This window comes from Aulonocara stuartgranti (assembly GCF_965226115.1).
Source record: "Aulonocara stuartgranti genome assembly, chromosome: 17".
NCBI lineage: Eukaryota > Metazoa > Chordata > Actinopteri > Cichliformes > Cichlidae > Aulonocara > Aulonocara stuartgranti.
In genome coordinates, this window is record NC_138953.1 from 1959430 (window position 1) to 1972364 (window position 12935).

General features: G+C 41.9%; 1 pseudogene across 1 annotated transcript; it reads left to right on the forward strand.

Annotated features, from left to right (window-relative positions):
* The first annotated feature begins 5184 nt into the window (after positions 1-5184).
* Positions 5185-12467, forward strand: LOC309693064 (annotated as a pseudogene). The gene is made up of 4 exons: positions 5185-5400; positions 11620-11865; positions 11966-12049; positions 12183-12467. The product of its transcript is annotated as an uncharacterized misc_RNA (transcript).
* Positions 12468-12935: the final 468 nt, after the last annotated feature.

A 12935-nucleotide genomic window follows, 5' to 3' on the forward strand; every position in this document is an offset into this window, starting at 1 on the left:
ACAGCTAATTTTCTGGAACGGGCGATTCTCTGCGCTCTATGCTTCTTTTGGGGGCCCCTTTCTTGGCCAGATCCGTTCGGTCTGGTGCTTCCTGGATTCTCGACAACCCCTTCGTGGTTTTGCTGTGGTTCTGGAATTTGCTCCTTCTTCTGTAAAGGACAGAAAATGAAAACACCTCTCTGCGACACCTCAATCTAATATGTTCATCTATTGTTCTTTTAGTTATTCAAAGTTAGTTCAGACTATCATGTTCAGAGCTCTATTATTTATATATGATTAGTCTCAATATTATTTATGTGTGTAAGCGACACTGTTGACAGCCTTTAACACACTTAAAGAGCCGTTCTCACCGTCTTCACTCCAGGCGTTTCCTGTTGCTCATTCTCTTCACCCTTATCTCTGGAACATCATGAGCACGTCCTGTACCAAGACTGTTGCTATGCAGGTACAAAATGCACTTTCAAGCAAAACGTGTCTTACCTCTGACCTAGAAATGAATCTACGTGTTGTCTGTGTCTGTAAGCGTGTTTGCATCGACCTTTGCTGCACTCTAAGTCGTTTTCCTTGTGACCTTTTATACACTTTATAACTCAAAGTGGCGTTTTCCTACACTGGCCCCTATAAAACAATATAAATAGAAAATAAGCGCTAAGAATATATATTTATTTCGTAACACTGTGTGAGTTGTAGATTTCTTCCCTTTGTGGAGTCCACAGCTTCATGTAGTCGGTTCAGATGACTTTCTTTTTTTTTTTGCCTGTCCCATTTGATTCTTTAGCCGTCAGAATTGTTGTCTGAAGACCAACAAGGAGACCCAATGGATTTACTTTGCCAAATGAATCATCACGGCCTTGCCGTATTGACAGACATCCAGAGGCCCCAGAGTGCGAGAGCCCAAGGAGGACCACCGGAGGGGCATCCATGCCACCCTCCTGGGAAGAGCTGAGGAGAGCCCCAGATGAGGGGTCACCCAGTAGCCACGGAGCAGAAGCCAGAAGGGGCTGCAGTGATGTGCCCGCCGGCTCTGCCGGCAGCCAGCTGTACCAGAGTGAACCGAGCCATAGGCCCAGAGGCCGGAGGCCCGAGGGCCCCCCGCACCCCGGAAGAGGCCTGACCAAGCAACAGGCACCAGGCCCCGCAAAGTAGTCACCGGGAGTGAGCTGGTACATACCTGAGCGCCCAGCCCCGGACACCAAGAACAACCAACGCACCGACCCCTGAGGGCATCAGTTACCGACAGGGAGTGTGGTGAGGGGAGATAGGCCTTGGAAGGCCTGGGAGTCCCCAGAGAAGTGGAGTCTAAGACCCGACCTGACATATAGACACAGACAAACAGGCACACACAGACACAAACATGCATTCCCACCCTCATGCACACATATACAAATACTCAGCACTCACCCAACGTAGGGATAGACCTACATGGACACTGTACACACAATCACACTCCCCAAACACACTCTATACCCCAGGTCCAGGTACCCTCACCCCTGGAGGGGGAAACGGCACCTAGACCCAGGAGATGTTACCCTTTCCCCCGGGGTGGAGGCAAGCAGACCGCCCCAGGCTCCGCAGCAGCAGGGAGGCCCCGCATCCCAGATCCCAATCGGATGGCCAACACCTCCTTCCAGCCCCCCCGCCCCGATGGCCAGCAGAGAACAGGGATCTGTGAAGACCCCAAACCTCCCTCCTCTCGCTCATGTGTAGTGTTGCTGCGTGTTGTTCTAAGGTGCATTTAAAACACGGGAGAGCATGGTGCTGCTGCTAGAGAGCAGCATGTGTTAGCGCGGCCCCTCTCGAGAACCCTCAATGTCTACATGGATTTAAAATTGAGAGGTGGGCACCGGCGCCAGAGGTTCAGATGACTTTCTTAAGGCACTGAGTGCAGTTTGAGTGCATTACAGCAGACTGATCTTCTCTGTTATCGTTGTGTTTCCAGTGCGAGTCCACGAAAGGATCTCATGGATCAACATGTGGTCCTCGAGACTCCAGCCACCTCTGCTGCACCAGTCTCACCTCCAGCTGAGACTCAGAGGAACAAAGCAAAGAAAGCTTCCTGGTGGCACAGATGGCTTTTTTGTAAGGTGAGTTTAACACTGCAGAAATAAATAAATAACAGTTTTATTATTACTATTATCATTATTATTGTTATAAATATATTTGTTTATCTTTATTATTAGTAGAAGTAATGTTGTTGTTTATGTTGATATGGTTATATTTTTATTATTATTATTATTACTGGTATTTTTGACCTTATTATTATTATAAGTTTGTTGTTATTGTCATTATTATTAGTAGTAGTACTAGTTATATTATATTATTATTTAAAATGTTATTGTTATTACTATTATTGTTGTTATTAAATTTTTTACATAGGTCACTCCATCGTATGGAAAGGTCAAAGTCTTGATGCTTTTCTGATTGTTTTAGAGGTTCAGGTGAATAAACATTACAAACATGTTTTTGTTCTTTTAATCTTCCCGGTGACAGAGTTAGGATTTAGTTTAAGGAACGTCTGATTGCAGATTCCTGTTAGAAAGTAAGTGTATTGCATTTCTGCAGTGGTTACAGTGGTGACACTTATTAGACTCTGTAGGCTGTGCACCAGTTTTTCAGGGTCCTTTTAGGTGCAATTGTTGCAACCACTGTAAATGTGACACCATCACAGAAAAAGTTGATTAAATCAGTTGAAGAAAGTGAACTCTAATATGATGGCTGCACACCAGCTGGACCATTATAATCACATCACATCACATGAGTAACTTTTTCAGCTCCACATTTTTGCCATTTCTAAAAAAAACTATGCAAACTCATTACCTCCAAAAAATTGAGTAACGTTTACTGAAGACGACTGTTAGGACAACTTATTCATTGCAAGTATGCAGTACTAAGAATAACTTGATGTTTCTGACTGTGCATTACGAATTATTGACCGACTGACACTGACACTACTAAATTCAAAAACAATTTGTGGTAACCTGATTATGATTTAAAAAGAATGATTAAACTAAACTGCTGCCATCTGCTGGCAACTATGACACGTTTACAATTTCACGACCACTTTGTGCTTTGATCCTTTGATCTTAAAAAACCCTTAAATAGGGGTGAGACGCAATGACTTTTAGTCCGTTATTTGCAGCATTTATGTTCGCAGCATTCAAACGTTTGCCAGAGAAATCTTTTAAAACATTTGGATCCTTTTCAGAGTGACAGTTTACAGATTCAAACATGTCTCAGAGAAAACCCACAAAAAGAGAAAAAGTAAAGCCCAGCTCTCCTCTTTGTGACCAGGGCCCTATTTCAGGAAGCCGGTTTAGAAAACTCAGAGTGAAAAACGATACTCAGGGTTGAGTAACCCCGAACTGTCCAACTCGGAATATTCGGTTTCAGAAAGGCTGATAACAATTAGTTCAGTCAACGCGGAGTTGCTTTAACCCCAAATTAAGCGCGCGCACGAGGATACATAAAGCCCTGATTAGTGGAGCACAGATTAAGCGAGTCACCATGGAGACGGAGGGAAAGAAGGCGCGGTCAATGTATTTTACAGCGCTTGAGGCCGAAATTCTGATGGCAGCATATGCCGATAACATGCAAATTCCGCGGAAAAAAAGTAACACAGCCACAGCTGCAAAAGAAAGAGAGCATGCATGGCAAAACATAGCCGACAGAGTCAATGCGTGAGTGTTAATTTAAACATTGATCTAGGGATTTCCACCCATTTAACACGTTATTTTATCATATGTTATTTTATTTGTTATTTTATACATTTTATTTTGTGATGTGATGTGAGCGCAGGTGCAACCCAACAGGCCCCAAACGTTCCTGGCAGCAAGTAAAAATGAAATATAAAAATATAGTCCAAACAGGTAAGGTGTAATTGTATTATGAGCCATAGTGCTTGGTCTGTTTGTCCGATGTAAACCAATTGCAGTTAGAGGCTACATTAATTTCCCCTCTGTAAGCACTAATTGAAATTATCTGAGCACATTACAAGTACATATTTGCTCTGTATGCTCAAATGTGACCCGTTATAGCCAACAGAAAAAAAGCGGAGGCCCGAAAAACAGGTGGGGGTCCTCCACCACCACCACTCACAGAGGCTGAGCAGTTGGCTTCCACATTTGTGATAATGTTGGCAGCATCACATATGATCTTCACAGTGCAGAGAACACAAATTAGCATCCATTACTATAATGAAATAATTTGTTAGTTTGAAATGCTACAGGGAACTATGTACCTGCACATTAATGCTGTGGAAAGACTTCCTGTTCACATAGTCTCCTTCATTTACTGAAGAAGCAATGATTGGAATGTGAGTGCCATCTATACAGCCAATCACGCCTGGGAACCCTGAAAATAAATGTGCAATTTAAGTAGTAGTTCAAATATCACCACATCATACATTAAGTTTTGGTCATCCTGATACCTGCAATTTTGTGGCATCCCTCTTTGATAAATCTTGTGGGTCTATGACCGGGGAACACCACAGACGAGTACAGGAGACGTTTCAGTGCAACTGTAACATTCCTGACTGCCCGACAGACGGTAGCCTTGGAAACGTGCTCAGCGTCACCAATATTATACAGAAAGCTCCCGTTTGCAAAAAACCGAAGTGCCATACAAATAATATGTAATGAACTGAGAGCATGTCCGCGATGTGTCGCATGAGCAATATTAGGCCTGAGGATGTTATTCAAATAAATTATAGATTGTGCTGAAAAACGGTAACGTTCACACAGGAAATCATCAGGAAATGATAAAATGTCCAAACGCGCTCTAATCACTCTCTCCCGGCGGAGAGCTCTGCGGAGAATTTGGGCTTCAACATCTACTGGCTCTTCAAGGAAGGAGCACGCCATGTCTGACACTTCCTACAGTCAGGTTTCCGACAAAGAGGCGGAGAACGTCAGGGTTAGTTGAAGTAAACCTGCTAGGGGGCAGGTTAGCTTCACGGAGTGTGTCGTCATAGTAACTCACTCAGAATGAATCTAAACTCGCTTTGTGAAACCGAAAAACCAGAGTTTTCGTTAACTCAGGGTATACTTACTCAGAGTTTGCACTAAACCGGCTTCCTGAAATAGGGCCCAGGAAGACAAAATTCAACTTCCTGATCAAAACAAATCATTCAGCCAGCTTCTAGAAAAGGAAGGTATTCTGAAGGTGAAAGAAATGGAACTCCTAGACATGCAGGGAAGAAACTTTGAGCTCCAAGCAAAGCTTGATAAAGCACTCGAAAAACCAGTGCTGAAGGACAAAAAGAATCAGGAGCTGCAAGTAAAGCTTGATGAAGCTCTGCAACAAAATGAAGAAATCCTTGAAGAGAAAGAACACCTGAAAATAAACCAGAGAGACACGCAGTGCCAACTCCAAGACATGGAGGAGAAATACAGAGCGCTGCAGGTAAAGCTCGATGAAAGACCGCACACAAAGGAAGAGTTTCTTCAAGAAAAAAGGCTACAGGAGATAAAAAAGAACGAAATGGATTTCAAGCTTCAGGACATGGAGAAACACAACAAAGGCTTGCAAATCAAGCTTAATGAAGCTCTGCAAAAAAATAAAGAACTCCTCCAAGAAAAACATCAACAGGACATAAAGCAGCGCAACAAGGCATGGAGGAAAAATGCAAAGCGCTTCAGGTAAAGCTTGATAAAACACTGAACAAAAGTAAGGAGTTGCTTCAAGAACAAAAGCAACAAGAAATTAAACAGAAACAAATGGACTCCAAGCTTGAAGACGTGGAGGAAAAATACACAGCGCTGAAAATAAAGCTTGATAAAGCACTGCAAAGAAATAAAGACTTCCTTCAAGAGAAAGAACGGCAAGACATGAAACAGAAAGATCTGGATTGCAAGCTTCAGAACATCGAGAAACACAACGAAGGCTTGCAAGTAAAGCTTGATGAAGCTCTGCAACAAAATAAAGAAATCCTTGAAGAGAAGGAAAAACTGGACATTAACCAGAGAGACATGCAGTGCCAACTCCAAGGTGTGCAGGAAAAATACGGAGCGCTGCAGGTAAAGCTTGATGAAACACTGCACAAATATCAAGAGCTGCTTCAAGACCAAGAACAACAGGAAATAAAGCAGAAAGAAGACAAACAAATTCTCCAGGACTTTGAGAGGAAAAACCAACAGCTGCAAGAACTTTATAACAAATTGAACTACAAAACAACTCAACTGGAAGGGGAAAAGGAAAAACTGCAAAACCAATGCTCAGAGATGCAGAGTGAGCTCAATGACATGCTGAGAAAAAACACAGAACTTGAGGAACTTTCAGTCAACTTGAAGTGCAAAAACACTGAGATGCAGGTGCTAAAGCAACAACTAGAGAAAACAAACGAAGACCTGCAGTGTACACTTCAGGAAATTGAGAGCAGAAGTCAGCAGTTAGAAGACACGCATGACAAATTACAACAGAGTTATACAGAGCTGCACGAGGCAAAGCTAATGCAGGAGGCAACATCTAAAGAAATGAAAGAAAGGCTCGAAGACAAACAAGCCAAATTAGAAGAAGTGGAGAAAACATGCAAGAAACTTGAGAAGGAGAACTCAGAAACAATCGATCAGTTGAGAACCCTCATCCTAGAGAAAAAAGTGCTCGTGGAAAAGCTCATGGGAAAGAGGAAAAAACGCTTCCGCTTCTTCTGGAGGAGGGACACTCCTGCTTTTTCTACTTTTTCTACTTTTTCCACTTTTTCTACTGCTAATGTCACCTCGTCTTCCTCCACCTCTGTTCCATCTTAATTTTCACCTCTCCTCTCCCTTTCTCTCCTGACACCTCTCCCTCCCCTGTCTCCCTTTAACTCCTAATACCTGCCCCATCTCCCTCCCCCCCCCCTCTCTCTCTTTTCACCCTCACCCCCCAACCAGTCCTGACAGTTGACTGCCCCCTCTAGAGCCTGGTTCTGTCATAGGTTTCTTCCTTTAAAGGGAGTTTTTCCTATCCACTGCCGCACCTAGTGCTTGCACATGAGGAGTTTCCTCCCATGTAAACAGATGTGTGCCATGATAAAACCTTTCTCCACACACTAGAAATAAGAAACTAATTTCAACCCTCTGTTACATCTTATTCACTTATTTTATAATCCAGTCATTTTTCCAAATCTAGTATCAACTAATTTGCCTATCAGCTCATAATGCGCTAAGTTGACAGGTCAACAGAAATGCACGTTCAAAATATTATCACAAAAGAGAATTTCCTTCATACAGTAAATGACTTGTGTTGCATCAATCAAACAGAAAACATGTCACAATGTATTGTATTACCAACTAAATCTATTGTCTGATTATTGCTTGGTCATACCAGACTCTCTGTGTCTTTATTTTATCCTTCTCTGTTTTCACAAACGTTTCACCTGTTGTCCTGCAAGCTGGAGATTCAGCATTTGATAACAAAACTCTGTTAAGTTTTTCCCTGCTTTAGAAGAAAGAAAGAAAGAAAGAAAGTGTACTTTATTGGTCCCCGTGGGGAAAATCCCTCTCTGTATTTAACCCATTCACTCAGTGAAGCAGTGGGCAGCCACTGGGCGCCCGGGGAGCAGTGTGTAGGGACGGTACCTTGCTCAGGGGTACCGAACCCCCGACCTTCCGATCATGGGGCCACCACTCTACCTACTGAGCTATCCCTGCCCTAACACCAATGCGAGATATAGGTGCATGTATATTGTGTGCTATAGTGTAAGCTGTTCTTCAGTGCATGTATGTGTGTTAGTACGCTTGCATGCAGGGCCTGTGGGCCTCTCTCACCCAAAAGGGCATTTTCTTAACAGCTGCCTTTCTCTTGCATATGTTAAGAAAGGCAAATGTGCTTGTAGCAGTTGTGAGATTATTGTGCTGTTATATATTACATTATACCTGTAATCAAAATGAGTGAATCATGATACTGCTGTAGGCCACATCATACTTCTTGTGTAATCAGTATGTAGTTTTAGTTTGCATCATTCTTCTGAGTTAAAAGAGTGTGAAAATCATGAGATTTATTGGATAGGTTTGTATTATCCTATACTGCTGACTTACTGTGAGTGAGTTACACTGTTTCATGACATTTCATACTGCCGAGTTATGAAGAGAATATTGTGTTCAGAGAGTCAGGGCCTTTTTTATTTATTTATTTTTCCTGATAGTAGAGACAACAGAGCACATTGCACGGGAGCTTCACTCCCACCTTTGTTAGAAGCAGAAAAAACAGCGAGCCAAGGTCATAACTCAGGCTCTTCTCTAATGGTCAGAGTGTGACCCCATAAAGACTTCCCTAAACCTGCTGGCCTGGAAGTCCAGCAGTTCATCTAAACAAAAGGCACTTAGCCTAAAACTGACATAGCTACGTTTATCCTACCATAAAACAATAAAACAAGGTACGACCTCTCCCATGCTCCCAGGGTGTGGGTGTGAATGCCAGAGCACTCTGGAATGCACACAAAGCCTTTGCAGACTGCTAAAGATCACACATCCTATCACTACACACTCGATTATATACCTCTAAGCATATATGGTTAAATATTTCCCAATACAAATAATAAAATCTAAACCCATCAGAGTCCTCATACCAAGCAGAAACTGCTCGAAGTGGGATTCAAACCTATACCTCTAGGGGAGACTGCGACCTGAACACAGCACCTTAGACCACTCAGCCATCCTGAAACAGATCTAACAGAACTGATTTTCTGATAAATCCAGTTTAAACTCCTTCCCTTCACATAAAAAGTCTTGAATGAACCTTTGGTCCAACTGTTCCTCACACCTGACTGGTAACAAGATGGCGCTGGTGTGTGCGGTTGCTCATCTGTCACGCCCAAGTTTGTTTCTGTTTCTATTATTTCTGACCTGTGTCATTCACCAAACAAAGTCTCTGCTCAGGTGTAATCGCCAGACATGATGATCACCTTTTATTGAAAAGGTCGGCACCGCCAGGCCTCTTATCACAGCTCCCGACCCCTCTGTCCCTGTCCCTTGCACTGCTGATTTTACTCAGTCTGAGCTTGTGATTCTCTCCATTTCAGAGGATGCGGGGTGTCATATTAACCCCGCAGGTTCCCCCAGGATCCTTTCCCTCCACAATTTTTAAAAGAAGGTTTTCCTAGTATAGGGCAGTCTGTCCTTGACATTATTAACAGCAGTCTGTCCTGTGGTGCGGTTCCTGCAATTTTCAAACATGCAGTAGTGCAGCCACTGCTTAAGAAACCTGGCCTTGATCACACAGTTTTAGCTAATTATAGACCGATTTCCAAGCTGCATTTTCTTTCCAAGTGTTAGAGAAAATTGTTTTGTGTCAACTGAAATATTTTATAGATGTAATGGCATCCTTGAGGTTTTTCAATCAGGATTTAAAACCCTTTATAGCACAGAATCTGCATTCTTAAAGGTTTTTATTCTGGTAACCACGTTGTTCTGGTCTTGCTTGACCTGACTGCTGCCTTTGACACAGTAGAAGACAAAATTCTAATATCTCGATTACGGTAAATGATCTAGTGGGTATTGGTGGCACTGCACTTAATTGGTTTAGTCTTATTTGGTAAATAGAACTTTCTCTGTCAGCTTCTCGGTTCCAAATCATCGTCTGCTTCTCTGTCATGTGGCGTCCCACAGGGGTCAATTTTACGGCCACTGCTCTTTTTACTGTATATATTGCCTTAGGGTTTCATCCTTAAAAGGCATGGGATCTCTTTTCATTGTTCCACTGATGACTGTTAAAGCAGAAGGATGGCATCTCCATAAAACCTCGCTTGGCATCTCTAGATGACATTAAAGCTTGGTTGGCTTTAAACTTCTTAAATTCTAATGATAAGAAAACAGAGGTGTTGGTGTTTTGAACTAGTGGTCCTTGCTGATTTGGGACTCCTGGATGTTCTTACTGACCTTGGTTTTCAGTTGGACAGTGATTTTAAACTGGACAGCCAAGTTAGAGCCTGTGGTGAAGTCCAGTTTTTATCATTTAAGGAGACTGACAAGAGTGAAATCTTTTCTTTCTCTGCAGCACTTTGAAGGGTTTTACTTTTATTTCCTCAGTTAGTTATTATTACTCTCTTGCTCTCTAAACTAAACTGAAATACATAAACTCACAATAGAACGTAAGTGAAACTAAACTAAATTAAAAACAAATGAAGAAAATGAAAATGCAAAACTAGAGTAACTCTGCAGGATTCCCACCCAGAAGCTGACTAGTGTGAGTGGGCATCAAGGGGCAATGGAGGAGGCTGACTGTAGATGAGCCTGGAGTTTAGAGTGTCGTGGAGAGTTAGCAAAACAAAAACACCGTCGCACTTTTAACCCCTGACTTTGACAGACGTCGTCTCTTTTGATGCGACAACCTCTGGTGATTAATATAAAAAAAACAAGATTACCTTTCATGTGTTTCTGTGTAAGCTCAAATTGGTTTGATGTGTGGAGGTTTTCTCAGTGTTCATCAGTCACTCATCTGTGTGGCGTGTATGTGGCGCTGTGGCTTAGTTGGTTAAAGTGCCTGTCTAGTAAGTGTTAAACTAGAAAACAGGAGATCCTGGGTTCAACTCCCAGCAGTGCCTAAAAGATATAAGCTTTGTCTGTTCTCAGTCATCCACAGCCTGTTAGTCTACGGAGATCGGAAAGATGAGTTCCTGGATTCCTTTAAGTGCAATGTTAAAATAAGATCTTTAAAAAGCACAAAATGATTTAATATGAAGGCAATATGAGCAGCGAGGGACTGGCTGTTAGTTCAGCAAGAGAGTTATTTGTAAAGAAAACTATTTTCACTAGCAGTCAAAACTAATGTGCACACTTATGTCTGCATTTTTGTTTTGTTAAATATGAACAAAAGAACAGAAAGTATAGACCCACGTTCGGCGCGAGCACATCACGATAAGCACTGGGTAACAGACGTCGCCGAAAACGTCACAGCACTTTTGCAAATATGCGATGTCTTGATAAACCAAATAGATATTTGAAGTTCATACGGCTACTTTCTGAAAATATGTTAAAAGTTTATTTTGTGACGCAGAAAGATCAATTAGAGTAATATGAAAACTTAGTAGCGGCTGCCATTGTTGGAAACTGTTGCACTGAAATGTGAGATTTTAAAAAGGAGCTGTTTCCTGTGACTTGGTTTTTGGGGATGATCCTCAGTTTGAGTTTCTTATGTTCAAATCCCAGATGAGCCCATTTGTTGTTTAAGACTTTGCCGCCTCCCTGTTGATTTCTGTAATTTGTTACTATCAGGATGTCCTAAAAACTCCACGGAAAGCGTTTAGCTTCAGAGCAAAACTGGCAGGAAACAGAAAGACAGCATTTTTCTCCTATATTGACTTTTCTCCACTGGATTCCTGTTAAATCTAGAATTTAATATAAAATACTATTTTTACTTTTAGCTTCTACTTTTTTACATCACACTGTGCACAATCTCTGTGGAATTAATCCTAGAATAAAAACTAGAATCAAACACAGAAACCGATGACTTTCTGAGCTTTCAAAACAATCTTTCATACACTCTTCTTCATTTTTTTACTCTGATGTGTGACTTTGGGAAAATGACACAATTAACTGTTTGGCTTGTTGGTCTAGTTTCAATGGGAGAAATGTCCCTGTCTCCCTTGAAGGGAGTCTTCCCTTGGAAGAACTCGCCTCACGGGTGGAGAGTGCTCTTTAAAAGGAGCTGAGCAACAAAACCAGTGATACTTCTGAGGCTGTTTCCAGCTCTGTGTCAGAGCAGAAACAGGTTTTTGCTGTCCCATCACTGCCACTCTGCACGATCCCAGCACTGCTCCAGAGAAACCTAAAGGTGGTGTTCACAGAGAGACAGTTAAATATTCTTGTCCACCCGTTTCATTTGAAGCATTACCATGAGCCAAGAGAGATTAAATATTTGGAAGAGATGACAGGACTGACCTACAAACGGGTGAGTGTTTTTCAGCTTACTGAACATAAGAAATTGAATTTGTGTTCAATCTTGTCTCCAGTGAACTGATTAGATGTTTTCTATTTTCTTCCATCTTTGGGTAAAAACCTGGTTTCAAAACAGAAGGAGAAAGTTTAGGAGGAGGTCACATCCTCAGCATCTCAATCAGGGTGTCCCATTTCATGTAAGTATCTCCTATTATTAAACTTTGATTCAGACATCTGGGTAATTCATTCATTAATTTCATTTGAAATGTGTTGAATTTGAAACAAGAACTTTGTATTGTACTTTTACTGACTGTGCTGTCTGTGATTCAGTTTCAGGGAGAGGGACAGCCCCCACTCAAGCAGCAGTACACCCAGCACCTGGAGATCAATTTAATCAGAAGTGGTGCAAATTATCAGGCTGTGGGCAATTTTGCGGTTGGACCTCAATGGATCTTCCCCACCTCACCCCAGTTGTTTGGCTGGTCGATGCTACCAGGCAACGGCAATTATGAATTCAACCCTGTTGCCGATATGAACAACAACAACTCAGGTTTTCACAACACAACTTTTGAAGGAGCAAGTGGAGAGCCTTGCCAGCAGCTACTGATCCTTTAATTACAAATATTGTAATGTATATCAGATTTTTTGTATTAAGTTTGAATCTTCTTGTCTTCATGTAGCTCAACACAACAGAGTCTCAGATTTGATCTCTTCCAGTAAATAAAAGGAACGGGGTGAATTTTCGGCCCTTTATTTTTAACTGTTGGATTTAAAATAAATAGATGAACTAAAAAAATTAAAGTAAATAAAATTCTTCGAGCTGACACTTCCTGTACTGTGGCATAAAGAGGAAGTGTGATGGCTCACCTGGTAGTGGTGTGCCACACTGCAAAACCTGAAATATAAATGAGTTTGTCTGAACAGCACTTTGTGCAGGGGTCTGGGTTTGTCTGAGAGGTTTCCCTCCTCCTCACTAAGTTTGTTTTGCTGCTCTTTCCGGAAAAAAACTTCTCTTTGTCATCTCTTGTTCTTTATAAACTGGTGGTGTTGCCACAGTAGAGTGTCTCTCAGTTTGTGCGCTCA